The following is a 442-nucleotide window of genomic DNA, read 5'->3' on the forward strand; positions in this document are numbered from 1 at the left end:
CCCACCAGCCACTCCTCGGAAGGAAGGTTGGGCAATGCTACTTCCGTAGTGATACTGCCTCGGAAACCCAAGGAGGGGTCGCTATGAGTTGGGGCTGACTCGATGGCACATAACAACAACAACAGCTCCAGTGGGCCAGGAGCAGGAGGCAGAGTTGAAGCTCAAGGTTGAGGGGCTTTCACCCAGTCCCTAGAGGTTGGCACTTTGAACTCAGACTTAAAGCCTCCAAACTGTTAGAGAATAAATTCCTGTTTGTTCAAGCATCCCATTTGTGGTATATTATTGTCAGAATGGCACTAGGTAACCCGGACACAACTTTAATTTGGAAACTTTAGGAAGTAGTTTATGACAATAAATTTGAAGGCTAAAAGTAAGTAACTTTGCCTAAAAAGAAAACATATTACTAACACTCCAATATAAACAGAAAATCCAAATAGATCTA

The sequence above is a fragment of the Orycteropus afer genome, unplaced genomic scaffold (genome assembly GCF_000298275.1).
Source record: "Orycteropus afer afer isolate SDZICR_OR568_19922 unplaced genomic scaffold, OryAfe1.0 scaffold00186, whole genome shotgun sequence".
NCBI lineage: Eukaryota > Metazoa > Chordata > Mammalia > Tubulidentata > Orycteropodidae > Orycteropus > Orycteropus afer.